Source organism: Bufo gargarizans, chromosome 4 (genome assembly GCF_014858855.1).
Source record: "Bufo gargarizans isolate SCDJY-AF-19 chromosome 4, ASM1485885v1, whole genome shotgun sequence".
NCBI classification, from domain to species: domain Eukaryota; kingdom Metazoa; phylum Chordata; class Amphibia; order Anura; family Bufonidae; genus Bufo; species Bufo gargarizans.
Window position 1 is genome coordinate 478,598,623 of NC_058083.1, and position 15,450 is coordinate 478,614,072.

The 15,450-nt window shown below is 46.4% G+C and overlaps 1 protein-coding gene across 1 annotated transcript in view; it reads left to right on the forward strand.

Annotated features, from left to right (window-relative positions):
* Window positions 1-3,648: 3,648 nt before the first annotated feature.
* Window positions 3,649-15,450, forward strand: part of TBCEL (tubulin folding cofactor E like) — a 68,444-nt gene continuing 56,642 nt past the window's right edge. Inside the window, exon 1 of the mRNA XM_044288856.1 lies at window positions 3,649-3,777. The gene's annotated coding sequence lies outside the window, so the exon portion shown is untranslated. The remainder of the gene's footprint in view (window positions 3,778-15,450) is intronic.

Below are 15,450 nucleotides of genomic sequence, written 5' to 3' on the forward strand. Positions count from 1 at the left end.
ACCGCCTCTACTTGTTCTGGCCTCACCATTCGTACACCGGTATTCGGGCCTACAAAATAACGCTGAACGTTCTGTCGCCTACTCGCACCTGAGGAAGGCGTTTCATTTGGGCGTGTAGATGGCACAGATCGACCACGTCCTCTCCCTACAACAGGAGCTCCACCAACACAAGCAGCACCACGACCAGGGCCACGTCCCTTATTTGATGCTCTTCTCATTCTTTGAGGTCACCCACCGAACTAACAGTCAGATTAACTATATTAATTTCCCTGTCATGTATAAAGTGCACTTGTATCTCACACCAAAAATGGGTATATGTGTAATGCCCCAGAGGGGGCATTGCCACCTTTTACACCCCTCTACTATCTCTTATGGTTAATGTAATGTCATCCTGTGCATTAATTTCCAGGTCCTACATAATGTGTATTTGTATTTCTTACTTTATGATGTTTAAGTGTAATGTGCCTGGTTCACCAGCAGATGGCGGCACTTATGGCAGAGCTATTACAGAGAATGGAACATGTCTTTCCATTCTAGCCCCCTATATAGAGAGGGACAAGTTCAGCTAGTTAGTTAGTTCACAGTAGCCCCTGCTAGGGGAAGGCTGCGTGCCAGCCAGAAGCCTGTCTGCTCTGCTGGGCCCAGAGGCCTAAGCTGCAAGCCTCACAATCCAAGAGTAAAGATTCCTGGAATTAAGACAGGACTAAAGATACAGAGATAAAGAGAAAGTTAAAGCTAAAGATACCAAGACAAAGATAAAGAGATAAAGACAGAGTCAGACTACAGAAAGTTAAGTACTACAGCAGAAAGGAAAAGTTCCTATTTAATCCAGTTAATACAGTAGAACTAGGGTGTACAGATGTAGCAGAGCCGAATGTGTTTTCCTGCCAGTATATATGCCAAAACCTGCCGGTAACCAAGATAAAGTTGGAAGAATGTTTTCTAATGAAAGTTCATGCCAAGTAAAGCTGTTTCAACTTCAATAAAAGTCTGGACTCAATTAATTTCTACAGATCCCCCAACTATTCCCCCTGTTTGCTCTGCTGCGGACGACTGCGCCTGGGGGTTCCAGGATATCAAGGTAGGAGCACCATGACACGTGCACAGCCAAACCTAAAAGGGACAGCATAGGCAACCGTTACACCACTCTGGTATGCCTACCCCTGGGTACCACTACCACCATCTACTTAGGGGGACTCCGGTCCCTCGATGCTGAAATGCAACTGGCGTCATGACAAAAACCCTCAGAACATCTTAAAGGAGCCCCTAGCGCAGGGCCTGTCTGCTGTATATGTCACCCATCGAACTAACAGCCAGATAAACTAATATATCACTATAGGTCACACACAGTATAAATAGCCAGATGAGATTCCTAGCACTCTCCCTCACTTCAGCTGCCTGCTTCCTGTCCCTGCACTACTCAGAGCTGATGGGCGGTGCTACACGTGATCCAGAGTGTATAGAGGCTGGGTCACATGATGCACCGGCCAATCATAGCCAGCCATTTATAGGCTTCTAAGTGCCCATAGCTTAAAAGCTTGTTGATTGGCTGCCCTTCAGCCTTTCAAAAGCATTATTAAATGCCCGAACACCGAACTTTTCTGGCAAAGTTCGGGTTCGGGTACCCGAACTCGCAAAGTTCGGTACAGAACCAAACGTTACAGTTCGGGTTCGCTCAACACTATTGATGACCTATCCTCTGGATAGGTCATCAGTATCAGATCTGCAGGGTTCTGACACCCGGCACCCCCGCTGATCAGCTGTTAGAAGAGGATGGCGCTCTGTGAGCCCCGCAGCCTCTTCCTAGACCATGTGATGTCATCGTGCATCGGTCACATGGCCTGGGTGCAGCTCAGCCCCAAAGAAAAGAATGTGACTGAGCTGCAATACCAGGCACAGCCATTATACAATGTACGGCGCTGTGCTTGGTATGCTGCCAGGCGGTGGCTGCACTCACCAAAGCCGATCTGCAGGGGTGCCGGGTGTCAGAGCCTCGCCGATGTGATAATGATGACCTATCCTGAGGATAGGTCATCATTATCCATTCCTGGACAACCCCTTTAAGGTTGAAAGATTGGATGAAAGTGCCAAATACTGCAGAGACGTCTGGAAGAATCACTGTTGTGCATGCTCAGCTACACCAGGCACATTACACACACAGCTCTGCTGCAGATATCACACACTGGGCTCCATGCACATTACACACACAGCTCTGCTACAGATACATCACACACTGGGCTCCATGCACATTACACACACCGCTCTGCTGCAGACACATCACACACTGGGCTCCATGTACATTACACACACAGCTCTGCTACAGGTACATCACACACTGGGCTCCATGCACATTACACACACAGCTCTGCTGCAGATACATCACACACTGGGCTCCATGCACATTACACACACAGCTCTGCTACAGATACATCACACACTGGGCTCCATGCACATTACACACACCGCTCTGCTGCAGACACATCACACACTGGGCTCCATGCACATTACACACACAGCTCTGCTGCAGATACATCACACACTGGGCTCCATGCACATTACACACACAGCTCTGCTGCAGGTACATCACAAACTGGGCTCCATGCACATTACACACACAGCTCTGCTACAGATACATCACACACTGGGCTCCATGCACATTACACACACAGATCTGCTGCAGACATCACACACTTGGCTCCATGCACATTACACACACAGCTCTGCTGCAGATATCACACACTGGGCTATATGCACATTACACACTAGGCTCCATGTACATTACACACAGCTCTGCTCCATGTACATTACACACAGCTCTGCTCCATGCACATTACACACAGCTCTGCTCCATGCACATTACACACACAGCTCTGCTGCAGACATCACACACTGGGCTCCATGCACATTACACACACAGCTCTGCTCCATGCACATTACACACACAGCTCTGCTGCAGACATCACACACTGGGCTCCATGCACATTACACACACAGCTCTGCTGCAGACATCACACACTGGGCTCCATGCACATTACACACACAGCTCTGCTGCAGATACATCACACACTGGGCTCCAGGCACATTACACACACAGCTCTGCTGCAGATACATCACACACTGGGCTCCAGGCACATTACACACACAGCTCTGCTGCAGATACATCACACACTGGGCTCCAGGCACATTACACACACAGCTCTGCTGCAGATACATCACACACTGGGCTCCAGGCACATTACACACACAGCTCTGCTGCAGATATCACACACTGGGCTCCAGGCACATTACACACACAGCTCTGCTGCAGATATCACACACTGGGCTCCAGGCACATTACACACACAGATCTGCTGCAGACACATCACACACTGGGCTCCATGCACATACAGCTCTGCTGCAGATACATCACACACTGGGCTCCATGTACATTACACACACAGCTCTGCTGCAGACATCACACACTTGGCCCCATGCACATTACACACACTGGGCTCCATGTACATTACACACACAGCTCTGCTGCAGCATGGCTTCAGTACATGTATGTTACACACAGCGCAGCACTCGGGCTCCTTCCCCTCCTGCCCTGTATGGTCAGTTGGGCACATGATCCTGACTCCTCCTGAGCATGTGACTAATCACATGACCCTGACGTCATCCCAGGTCCTGGAGCCTCCAGCTTCTCTTCGCTGCTTTTATGTTGCACTTTCCTTCCTCTGTGTGTGACACAGGAGCGGGCAGGATCTGTCACAGCGGCGCCGGCGGCAGTAGTGCAGTGTGAGTAACGCTTCCTCCTCAGGCTAGCCTCCTCCTCCTGCTGCACACAATGCTGCACGGGCCCAGGGGCTGCTGTCATTGTGTATGCCCCAGAGACACCGACCGACACATCCTAATACCTACCTCCCACCCCTGTGTGCAAATACAGACACATACTTGTATACAATAGACAGATACCGAACATACATGTATACAGTACAGACAGAACATACATGTATACAGAACATACATGTATACAGCACATACATACAGAACATACATGTATACAGTACACACATGAAGAACATACATGTATACAGTACATACACACATACATGTATACAATAGACAGATACAGAACATACATGTATACAGGACATACACATACAGAACATACATGTATACAGAACATACATGTATACAGAACATACATGTATACAGAACATACAGAACATACATGTATACAGTACACACATGAAGAACATACATGTATACAGTACACACATGAAGAACATACATGTATACAGTACATACATACAGAACACACATGAAGAACATACATGTATACAGTACATACATACAGAACACACATGAAGAACATACATGTATACAGTACATACAGAACATACATGTATACAGTACATACAGAACATACATGTATACAGTACACACATGAAGAACATACATGTATACAGTACATACACATACAGAACATGTATACAGTACACACATGAAGAACATACATGTATACAGTACATACATTTATACAATAGACACACATAAAGAACATACATGTATACAATCCAGACAGACATACACAAATACACATACATAACGACACATACAAGTACACAGATATATACATGTACATAGACACACAGAGACCCCCATATATATACACACATGCTACATTCTGATACTGTACATACATATATATATATACAGTTATACATGCACATACGGACATGCGCACATATACATACAAGCGTGGCTGCAGAATGCGGACCCCGGACCCCGGACCCACTGAAGTCATTAGGTCTGCAAAACATTTGGATGCAACAGGGACGGTGTCTGTATTTGTGGATCTACAATTTGCGGACCAGGAAATCCATAGGCGGTGGGACTGGGGCCTAAGTGCGCATTTCTACAGTAAGGGGGTCATTTATCAAACTTGAGTAAAGTAGAACTGGCTCAGTTGCCCATAGCAACCAATCAGATTCCACCTTTCATTTTCCAAAGGAGCTGTGAAAAATGACCCCCTTACTGTAGAAATACGCACTTAGGCCCCAGTCCCACCGCCTATGGATTTCCTGGTCCGCAAATTGTAGATCCACAAAATACAGACACCGTCCCTGTTGCATCCGAATGTTTTGCAGACCTAATGACTTCAGTGGGTCCGGGGTCCGCATTCTGCAGCCAAGTATAGGACATGTTCTATCTTTTTGCGGACATGCGGACGCCGAGAGCACGTGTATGATCCTTGCGTCTTCCACATCCATATGTCCGTTCTACAAAAGATAAGTTATTCCCCTTTTAGATGTACACTAAGATGCCTGCCACATTAGTACAAATCGTGAAAAGCTGTCCCCTTTTGTCACCCCTGTGTGTGGCACGGCACCAGATTTAGTTGGAGGATAGACTCAGTGCGCGGCTAGACTCACTTGTCTGACTTTATTCCATCCGTTGGTCGCAGCGACCAGTGGACCACACTGGGTTCTGTTGGGTTTCGTCCAGCATTTTGAGAAAAATGATGTAATCTGCGACAGAGGCTACAAAGGGTGTGGTAGGTGTGAACATAGCCTTACCTGGCAATCAACTGTCGCACTGTACGAGGGGAGAGAACCAGGGCTTTCTCATTGCCAGTTAGCGCATACCCATACTATACCTTACTGGGTTCCTGAGCATTGTACTATCCACAGACGCAGTGGGGGGACTTTATCACAAAGGACATTTTTAAAAGGGCATCTGTCAGCAGTTTTGTACCTATGACACTGGCTGACCTGTTACATGTGCACTTGACCGCTGAAGGCATCTGCGCTGGTTCCATGTTCATATGTGCCTGCATTGCTGAGAAAAAAATGAAACATAATATATGCAAATTAGCCTGTAGGAGCAACGGGGGCGTTACCGGTACACCTAGAGGCTCTGCTCTCTCTGCAACTGCCGTGTCTTCTGCACTTTGATTGGCAGGATGAGGCGTGATCACATTTACACTGCCTGGCCCTGTCAATGAAAGTGCAGAGAGAGCAGAGCCTCTAGGTGTACTGGTAACGCCCCCATTGCTCCTAGAGGCTCATTTGCATATAATAAAACATTTTTCTCAGCAGTGCGGGCACATATGAACACGGGACCAACACAGATCCCTTCAGCTGCCAAGTGCACCTGTAACAGGTCAGCCAGTTTCAGAACAAGAACGCATTCATGCATAGCTTTTAGTAGACATTTTTGGGCACCTTTGCATTTTTAGTTGTTTTTTGCTCCAGTGTTTAATAATAAAAAATAAAAAAAGCCATAGCAAAATTCTTATGTGTAAGGACCCTCATACTGATCCTTTCTTATTTACGCCTGCAGCAAATAATTTGGACACAAGGATCTCCCTATGGCAGTGTCTAATAGGCCATCTATGAAGGCCTAAGGCAATGTCTAATAGGCCATCTATGGAGGCCTACAGCAATGTCTAATAGGCCATCTATGGAGGCCTACGGCAGTGTCTATTAGGTCATCTATGGAGGCCTACAGCAGTGTCAAATAGGCCATCTATGGAGGCCTAAGGCAGTGTCTAATAGGCCATCTGTGGAGGTATACGGCTGTGTCTAATAGGCCATCTGTGGAGGCCTGCAGCAGTGTCTAATAGGCCAACTATGGAGGCCTACGGCAGTGTCTAATAGGCCATCTATGGAGGCCTAAGGCAGTGTCTAATAGGCCATCTATGGAGGCCTAAGGCAGTGTCTAATAGGCCATCTATGGAGGCCTAAGGCAGTGTCTAATAGGCCATCTATGGAGGCCTAAGGCAGTGTCTAATAGGCCATCTATGGAGGCCTAAGGCAGTGTCTAATAGGCCATCTATGGAGGCCTAAGGCAGTGTCTAATAGGCCATCTATGGAGGCCTAAGGCAGTGTCTAATAGGCCATCTATGGAGGCCTAAGGCAGTGTCTAATAGGCCATCTATGGAGGCCTAAGGCAGTGTCTAATAGGCCATCTATGGAGGTCTAAGGCAGTGTCTAATAGGCCATCTATGGAGGCCTACGGCAGTGTCTAATAGGCCATCTATGGAGGCCTACGGCAGTGTCTAATAGGCCATCTATGGAGGCCTACGGCAGTGTCTAATAGGCCATCTATGGAGGCCTACAGCTGTGTCTAATAGGCCATCTATGGAGGCCTACAGCTGTGTCTAATAGGCCATCTATGGAGGCCGACGGCAGTGTCTAATAGGCCTTCTATGGAGGCCTACGGCAGTGTCTAATAGGCCATCTATGGAGGCCTACTGCAGTGTCTATTAGGTCATCTATGGAGGCCTACTGCAGTGTCAAATAGGCCATCTACGGAGGCCTAAGGCAGTGTCAAATAGGCCATCTATGGAGGCCTAAGGCAGTGTCTAATAGGCCATCTGTGGAGGCCTACTGCAGTGTCTATTAGGTCATCTATGGAGGCCTACAGCAATGTCTAATAGGCCATCTATGGAGGCCTAAGGCAGTGTCAAATAGGCCATCTATGGAGGCCTACGGCAGTGTCTAATAGGCTACCTGTCAGTGTGAAACTGAAAGTTATAAAGCAATCAAAAACTGCATGCATCCCAAAAAGGAACCAGAATTAAAGGGTTATTCATCTAGTGTATTGTTAAAAGGTATGCCCTATCCACAGGATAGGATATAACTATTAGATTGGTGGGGGTCCTACCGCTGGGACACCCAACAATCACAAGAACGGGTACACTGTACCTCTTAGGGCCCCCTGAAATATGCGGAGCGGCCGGATGGGCATGCGCTCAGCCACTCCATTCATCTCTATGTTCTGGAAATAGCTAAGCGCTGTACTTTGCTGTCTCCGGGGACTGCCGTACAAATAAATGGAGAGGCAGTGTTCATGCCCGACCTGCCGCTCCGTTCATTTTGGGGGCTCTGAGAGGTACCCAGTCTTCTGATTGGCTGTTGTAGGACACCCACCAATCTAATAGTTATCCCCAATCTAGTGGATAGTGGATCTGTGTGAGGGGCCCCGGTATATTTGGGGCAGGAGGGAATTATAGGCTTTGGATAACCCCTTTAATATCAGATCATCGGGGTCTGACAACCAGCACCCGGGACCCCACTGATCTGATATTGATGACCCATGCGGTGGATAGGTCATCACCGTGGGGAAAGCAGAAAACCTTTTTACCTACCAGCGCTCTGTGACATAATAGTATGTTACTGAGCAGAGAGGGGTTAAAGTAGCATCTGGCCGCATAAAAAATGCAGCAAAAACACCAAAAAAGACAATGGGTCAGATTTATGAACGTGTCTAACAGTAAAATCTGTCTTTGTTGCCCATATCAACCAATCACAGTGCAGCTTTCATATCTGATTGTGCTCCGAAAAAATGAATGCTGCGCTGTGATTGGTTGGTACGGACAACAAAGTGGGAGATTTTTGAAAAAATCTGTCTGTGTGTGAAACCAGCCTGATGGGCCAGGACCTCTGTATTACACGGCCAGTCAGCAGCATCGACCCTTCTATAAAACTGAGCTCCTCACATAGAGGCTGTCAGTCTACAGGCGTCTAAACCTCCCAAAAGAGCGGGAGATCGGGCTCTGAGGCTGCACCGCAAACTGGTTTTACCTGCCGCTGCGCATTTCATCAGGAACATGAATGGTCCGGGCGGGGGGCACTTACTGTCGATGAATTTTAAACAATGGAGACAAACTGTACCTGAGCCCCATCCTGGAGACACAGCACGTGTGTAATATAACGGACGATGGTACAGAGATAAGCGGTACCACATAGGCGCTGCTCTTCTCCGGTCACACATCACGTTTCTACAAATCAGCTTTTTCTGTGCCAACCACTGACGGACTCTCATTTAGTATTCCTTCACTTCTAAGAGATTCTTCAGCAGCTGCAGCGTTTAATACACAGTGCTGTGCCCCATATACCTGTATACACAGTGCTGTGCCCCATATACCTGTATACCCAGTGCTGTGCCCCATATACCTGTATACCCAGTGCTGTGCCCCATATACCTGTATACCCAGTGCTGTGCCCCATATACCTGTATACCCAGTGCTGTGCCCCATATACCTGTATACACAGTGCTGTGCCCCATTATACCTGTATACACAGTGCTGTGCCCCATATACCTGTATACACAGTGCTGTGCCCCATATACCTGTATACACAGTGCTGTGCCCCATATACCTGTATACACAGTGCTGTGCCCCATATACCTGTATACACAGTGCTGTGCCCCATATACCTGTATACACAGTGCTGTGCCCCATATACCTGTATACACAGTGCTGTGCCCCATATACCTGTATACACAGTGCTGTGCCCCATATACCTGTATACACAGTGCTGTGCCCCATATACAGTCATGTGAAAAAATTAGGACACCCTTTGAAAGCATGTGGTTTTTTGTAACATTTTTAATAAAAGGTTATTTCATCTCCGTTTCAACAATACAGAGAGATTAAAGTAATCCAACTAAACAAAGAAAACTGAAGAAAAGTCTTTTCAAGATCTTCTGTAAATGTCATTCTACAAAAATGCCTATTCTAACTGAGGAAAAAGATAGGACACCCTTGCCCCTAATAGCGAGTGTTACCTCCTTTGGCTGAAATAACTGCAGTGAGACGGTTCTTGTAGCCATCTACCAGTCTTCGACATCGGTCTGAGGAAATTTTACCCCACTCCTCAATGCAGAACTTTTTCAGCTGTGAGATGTTTGAGGGGTTTCTTGCACGTACAGCCCTTTTCAAGTCACCCCACAGCATCTCAATGGGATTCAAATCTGGACTTTGACTTGGCCATTCCAGGACTCTCCATTTCTTCTTTTTCAGCCAATCTTTGGTTGATTTACTAGTATGTTTTGGGTCATTGTCATGTTGCATGGTCCAGTTCCGCTTCAGCTTTAATTTTCTAACTGATGGTCTCACATGTTCTTCAAGCACCTTCTGATACACAGTAGAATTCATCGTGGATTCTATGATGGTGAGCTGACCAGGTCCTGCTGCAGCAAAGCAGCCCCAAACCATGACACTTCCACCTCCATGCTTCACAGTTGGTATGAGGTTCTTTTCTTGGAATGCTGTGTTTGGTTTACGCCAAACATGTCCTCTGCTGTTGTGTCCAAATAATTCAATTTTGGACTCATCTGTCCAAAGAACATTATTCCAGAAGTCCTGGTCTTTGTCAACTTTATCTCTGGCAAATGTCAGTCTGGCCTCGATGTTTCTCTTGGAAAGCAAAGGTTTCCTCCTTGCACACCTCCCATGCAAGTTAAACTTGTACAGTCTCTTTCTGATTGTAGAGGCATGTACTTCTACATCAACAGTAGCCAGAGCCTGCTGTAGTTCTCGAGATGACACTTTAGGGTTTTTGGAGACCTCTTTTAGCATCTTGCGGTCTGCTCTTGGGGTGAACTTGCTGGGGCGACCAGTCCTGGGCATGTTGGCAGTTGTTTTGAAAGCCCTCCACTTGTAGACTATCTTCCGGACAGTGGAATGGCTGATTTCAAAATCTTTTGAGATCTTTTTAAATCCCTTCCCAGACTCATAGGCTGCTACAATCTTTTTTCTGAAGTCCTCTGACAGCTCTTTTGCTCTCACCATGGTGCTCACTCTCACTTCAACAGTCAGGAGCACACCAAACTAAATGTCTGAGGTTTAAATAGGGCAAGCCTCATTCAACATGCAGAGTAACGATCTACTAATTATGTGCACCTGGTGTGATATACCTGTGTGAGATCTGAGCCAATTTAAGAGGGAATACATGTGAGGGTGTCCTATCTTTTTCCTCAGTTAGAATAGGCATTTTTGTAGAATGACATTTACAGAAGATCTTGAAAAGACTTTTCTTCAGTTTTCTTTGTTTAGTCGGATTACTTTAATCTCTCTGTATTGTTGAAACGGAGATGAAATAACCTTTTATTAAAAATGTTACAAAAAACCACATGCTTTCAAAGGGTGTCCTAATTTTTTCACATGACTGTACCTGTATACACAGTGCTGTGCCCCATATACCTATATACACTGACCCTACACCCTGTATACACTGTGCTGTGCCCCATATACCTGTATACACGGTGCTGTGCCCCATATACCTGTATACACGGTGCTGTGCCCCATATACCTGTATACACGGTGCTGTGCCCCATATACCTGTATACCCAGTGCTGTGCCCCATATACCTGTATACACTGACCCTACACCTTGTATACACAGTGCTGTGCCCCATATACCTGTATACACAGTGCTGTACCCCATATACCTGTATACCCAGTGCTGTGCCCCATATACCTGTATACACTGACCCACACCTCGTATACACTGCTGTGCCCCATATACCTGTATACACTGACCCTACACCTTGTATACACAGTCCTGTGCCCCATATACCTGTATACCCGGTGCTGTGGCCCATATACCTGTATACACAGTGCTGTGCCCCATATACCTGTATACAGTGTGCTGTGCCCCATATACCTGTATACACTGACCCACACCTCGTATACACTGTGCTGTGCCCATATACCTGTATACACTGACCTGCACCTCGTATACACTGTGCTGTGCCCCATATACCTGTATACACAGTGCTGTGCCCCATATACCTGTATACACTGACCCTACACCCTGTATACAGTGTGCTGTGCCCCATATACCTGTATACACTGACCCACACCTCGTATACACAGTCCTGTGCCCCATATACCTGTATACACAGTGCTGTGCTTCATATACACTGACCCTACACCCTGTATACACAGTGCTGTGCCCCATATACACTGACCCTACACCCTGTATACCCAGTGCTGTGCCCCATATATCTGTATACACTGTGCTCTGACCCCAAAAACCTGTATACACTAACCCTACACCTCGTATACACAGTGCTCTGCCCCATATACCTGTATACACAGTGCTGTGCCCCATATACCTGTATACACTGACCCTACACCTGGTATACACAGTGCTGTGCCCCATATACCTGTATACACTGACCCTACACCTCATATACACAGTCCTGTGCCCCTATTACCTGTATACACAGTGCTGTGCCCTATATACCCTACACATCGTATACACAGTGCTGTGCCCCATATACCTGTATACACTGACCCTACACCTCATATACACAGTCCTGTGCCCCTATTACCTGTATACACAGTGCTGTGCCCTATATACCCTACACCTCGTATACACAGTGCTCTGCCCATATACCTGTATACACTGACCCTACACCTTGTATACACAGTGCTGCGCCCCATATACCTGTATACACTGTGCTGTACCCCATATACACTGACCCTACACACCGTATACACACTGCTGTACCCCATATACACTGTGCTGTACCCCATATACACTGACCCTACACACCGTATACACACTGCTGTACCCCATATACACTGTGCTGTACCCTATATACAGTGGATATAAAAGGTCTACACACCCCTGTTAAAATGTCAAGTTTCTGTGATGTAAAAAAAATGAGACAAAGATGAATAATTTCTGAACTTTTTCCACCTTTTAAAGAGGACCTTTCACTCGTATACAAACTAAAAACTAACTATACCTGTAAGCAGAGCGGCGCCCAGGGGTCCCCCTGCACTTACTAGTATGCCTGGGCGCCGCTCCGTTCGCCCGGTATATGCTCCGGTGTCTGCAGCTCCCTCTGTTGTACTGGGCGGAGTTTTTGTAGGAGGCGTGTCCCTTGCTGCAGTGCTGGCCAATCGCAGCGCACAGCTCATAGCCAGTCTGTATACACTGACCCTGCACCCTGTATACACTATGCTGTACCCCATATACCTGTATACACTGACCCTGCACCCTGTATACACTGTGCTGTACCCCATATACCTGTATACACTGACCCTGCACCCTGTATACACTGTGCTGTACCCCATATACCTGTATACACTGACCCTGTATACACTGTGCTGTACCCCATATACCTGTATACACTGACCCTGCACCCTGTATACACTGTGCTGTACCCCATATACCTGTATACACTGACCCTGCACCCTGTATACACTGTGCTGTACCCCATATACCTGTATACACTGACCCTGCACCCTGTATACACTGTGCTGTACCCCATATACCTGTATACACTGACCCTGCACCCTGTATACACTGTGCTGTGCCCCATATACCTGTATACACTAAGCACCAAAAAAGACAATGGGTCAGATTTATGAATGTGTCTAACAGTAAAATCTGACTTTGTTGCCCATATCAACCAATCACAGTGCAGCTTTCAGATCTGATTGTGCTCCGAAAAAATTAATGCTGCGCTGTGATTGGTTGGTACGGACAACAAAGACAGATTTTTTTTTTAAACTCTCCCCCTATGTGTGAAACCAGCCTGATGGGCCAGGACCTCTGTATTACACGGCCAGTCAGCAGCATCGACCCTTCTATAAAACTGAGCTCCTCACATAGAGGCTGTCAGTCTACAGGCGTCTAAACCTCCCAAAAGAGCGGGAGATCGGGCTCTGAGGCTGCACCGCAAACTGGTTTTACCTGCCGCTGCGCATTTCATCAGGAACATGAATGGTCCGGGCGGGGGGCACTTACTGTCGATGAATTTTAAACAATGGAGACAAACTGTACCTGAGCCCCATCCTGGAGACACAGCACGTGTGTAATATAACGGACGATGGTACAGAGATAAGCGGTACCACATAGGCGCTGCTCTTCTCCGGTCACACATCACGTTTCTACAAATCTGCTTTTTCTGTGCCAACCACTGACGGACTCTCATTTAGTATTCCTTCACTTCTAAGAAGAGATTCTTCAGCAGCTGCAGCGTTTAATACCCAGTGCTGTGCCCCATATACCTGTATACCCAGTGCTGTGCCCCATATACCTGTATACCCAGTGCTGTGCCCCATATACCTGTATACCCAGTGCTGTGCCCCATATACCTGTATACACAGTGCTGTGCCCCATATACCTGTATACCCAGTGCTGTGCCCCATATACCTGTATACCCAGTGCTGTGCCCCATATACCTGTATACCCAGTGCTGTGCCCCATATACCTGTATACCCAGTGCTGTGCCCCATATACCTGTATACACAGTGCTGTGCCCCATATACCTGTATACACTGACCCTGCACCCTGTATACACAGTGCTGTGCCCCATATACCTGTATACACAGTGCTGTGCCCCATATACCTGTATACACAGTGCTGTGCCCCATATACCTGTATACACAGTGCTGTGGATATAAAAAGTCTACACACCCCTGTTAAAATGTCAGGTTTCTGTGATGTAAAAAAAATTCGACAAAGATAAATCATTTCAGAACTTTTTCCACTTTTAATGTGACCTATAAACTGTACAACTCAATTGAAAAAGAAACTGAAATCTTTTAGGTAGAGGGAAGGAAAAAATATAAAAATAAAATAATATGGTTGCATAAGTGTGCACACCCTTAAAGTAATACTTTGTTGAAGCACCTTTTGATTTTATTACCGCACTCAGTCTTTTTGGGTATGAGTCTATCAGCATGGCACATTTTGACTTGCCAAGATTTGCCCACTCTTCTTTGCAAAAACACTCCAAATCTGTCAGATTGCGAGGGCATCTCCTGGGCACAGCCCTCTTCAGATCACCCCACAGATTTTCAATCGGATTCAGGGCTGGGCCCTGGCTGGGCCATTCTAAAACTTTAATCTTCTTCTGGAGAAGCCATTCCTTTGCTGATTTGGATGTATGCTTTGGGTCGTTGTCATGCTGAAAGATGAAGTTCCTCTTCATGTTCATCTTTATAGCAGAAGCCTGAAGGTTTTGTGCCAATATTGACTGGTATTTGGAACTGTTCATAATTCCCTCTAGCTTAACTAAGGCCCCAGTTCCAGCTGAAGAAAAACAGCCCCTTGGCGTGATGCTGCCACCACCATGCTTCACTGTGGGGATGGGGTTCTTTTGGTGATGTGCAGTGTCGTTTTTGCGCCAAACATATCTTTTGGAATTATGGCCAAAAAGTTCAACCTTGGTTTCATCAGACCATAACACCTTTTCCCACATGCTTTTGGGAGACTTCAGATTTGTTTTTTCAAAATGTAGCCTGGCTTGGATGTTTTTCTTCGTAAGAAAAGGCTTTCGTCTTGCGACTCTACCCCATAGCCCAGACATATGAAGAAGACGGGAGATTGTTGTCACATGTACCACACAGCCAGTACTTGCCAGATATTCCTGCAGCTCCTTTAACCACCTCAGCCCCCCTAGCTTAAACACCCTTGATGACCAGAGCACTTTTTACACTTCGGCACTACACTACTTTCACCGTTTATCGCTCGGTCATGCAACTTACCACCCAAATGAATTTTACCTCCTTTTCTTCTCACTAATAGAGCTTTCATTTGGTGGTATTTCATTGCTGCTGACATTTTTACATTTTTTGTTATTAATCGAAATTTAACGAAATTTTTGCAAAAAAATGACATTTTTCACTTTCAGTTGCAATTTCTTTTTTTTAAAA